This window comes from Carlito syrichta, unplaced genomic scaffold, assembly GCF_000164805.1.
Source record: "Carlito syrichta isolate Samal-C Ts95f unplaced genomic scaffold, Tarsius_syrichta-2.0.1 Scaffold304722, whole genome shotgun sequence".
In the NCBI taxonomy this organism is placed as follows: Eukaryota; Metazoa; Chordata; class Mammalia; order Primates; family Tarsiidae; genus Carlito; species Carlito syrichta.
In genome coordinates this window covers 461,664-463,710 of record NW_007248818.1, presented here as the reverse complement: position 1 = coordinate 463,710, position 2,047 = coordinate 461,664, and the positions used below count along the sequence as shown (strand labels likewise).

The 2,047-nt window shown below is 65.1% G+C and overlaps 1 protein-coding gene across 1 annotated transcript in view; it reads left to right on the top strand.

Moving 5' to 3' along the window:
* The window catches only part of DOK7 (docking protein 7), a 27,188-nt gene that overhangs the window by 11,819 nt on the left and 13,322 nt on the right, over positions 1-2,047 (top strand).

The window sequence follows — 2,047 nt, the reverse complement described above, 5'->3', positions numbered from 1 at the left end:
GGTGGTGTGATATGGCCTAAATGTTGCAAGGCCAACGGGCATTCTAGGTGGCCAAGGGGTGTCGGGCAGGGATGACCACCTCGTGGGTGGGGGTGTGCCAGCCGGACCCACGTGTAGAGGGAGTTTCAGGTGTTCCCAAGTGCCTATTCAAGGGAGTGGGTGGGAGAGGGGAACCCACGGGGTGGGGCAAGGGGTGAAGCCAGAGGGCCGGTGAGAGGACAGCTGGGGTGTGTCCCCAGGCAGATTGGCCCTGGGAGATGGGAGTCCTGGCGTGGATGGGGGCGGCTGGTGGGATGTCACGTGGGCATTCGGGGTGTGGGCAGGCGGTCGGCTGTGCTCCCAGGTCCTGCTGGCCGGCCCCGTCTTCCGGTGTGTGTGGCGCTCCGCAGACGCCCCAGTGGAATGCAGGGCCGGCTCCACTCCCTGCCGTAATGTGTTTTTTTATAGTCGGGGGACTGATTGTCCCTCTGTCTCTGCCAGCTGTCTGTAAGCGCAGGATTAGAGGCCCAGTCTTGTGTGAGAGCCGGGGCTGGACCGGCTGAGCCCTTCACCGGGAGGGGTGGTGGCCGGGGACGGGGAGTGACTGCGGGACGCTGTGGTGAGCTGGCTCAAGACAGTGTGCGGCCTTCTCCTTGTCTGCCCGCCGGGTCCTGGGTACCAGCTTCCTCCCACCCACCCTGCTAGGAGGGCCGCCCCCATCAAGGCCCTTGGGAGCCCCCGAGCCTCCTAGGGTCTCCCCTAGGCATCGAGGTGGGCGCTGGCCTTCCCTCCATGTTCCCTCTCTGCTTCTGGTCAGTGGCAGCTCCTCTCCCAGAGAGGGACCAGAAGCTCCGTGGTGCCAGCCAGTGCCCGGGTGGGCCAGTGACCTGGGCTTGAGTCCCCTTCTTGGCTGTGTGAATGTGGACAGGTAGCTCGCCCGCTCTGGGCCTGTTTCCTCGTCTCTAAAGCAGGAATGATGCTGTTATGTCCCATGTCCCCTGGTTTGGGGGCATTGCAGGGAATGAAGCATCGTCAGCCGCAGGGTGAGGCCCCCTCACGTGACCAGGGTGGCCGCCAAGGGGCCAAGCAGCCTCACCACGCGTCAGGGCTGACCTGAGTCTCTGGACTCCGCCGTGTTCCCTGCAGGCAGAGCACGCCCAGGTGGCAAAGGTTCTCATGCCGGGTTCCCCCTCCCCGCCCTCCCACCCCATGCCAGCCCCGGCACCTACCTATGAGCTGCCTTTCTTTGGGCAACAGCAGAGACTCCGGGGCTGGCGAGATTCCTGGGTGGTGACGCCAGGCAAGGGTCCAGCCCACATGACCCAGCGTCCGTGTCGGGCACCGCCACCTGGCTGCCCATTCACGCAGCCGCAAGGAACTTCATTCACCTCGGCCGGGCTTGGGACCAGCGGGAGGCCGGAGGGGTGGCCGGGCGGCACGTGGCTCCCTGCTGACTCATTGCCGTGGCGTCTGGGGGTGGAGGCCCCGGTGCTGCCCCATGCCCTGCCCTGGTGAGGAGGGCTGGTTCCACGGGTGGTCTTTCCTGCTGCCCAGGGCCAGCCCTGGGGACGCACCACATGACCTCGGGGGGTGCCTTGACAGTGAGCTCCAGTGCCCCTCCCAAAGATGAATCAGGAAGCGGGGGAGGTTATCTAAGGTGGAATGACCGGTCACAAGAGTGATGGCCGTGTCATTTGTGGGGTGGGCACCACACCACACATTTTCCAAATATCTGAATGCAGCCGTGGGTAAGGAAACAAGGTTGGAGGTCATGCAGCATGACCGGGGTCCCAAGATGGCCGTCCTGGGATGCGACACCAACTTGAGGAGCCCAGCTCCTGTCCCCTCCAAGTGGACCTTAGAGCGCGGAGGGAGCCCAGTCTGACTGACTTCCAGGCATGCCGGAAGCTTCCATCCCCTCCGAACAGCTGGGGGTGGGGGCTGCTGGGGCCGGGTGCAGAGGGGGAAACCAAGGCTCGCAAGGCAGGGACTCAGCATGCGACGCCTGGTGGTGGAGCCTGCACGTCCCCTCACGGCCCCAGGCAAGCCTGGGAGGTGGGGGGGGGGT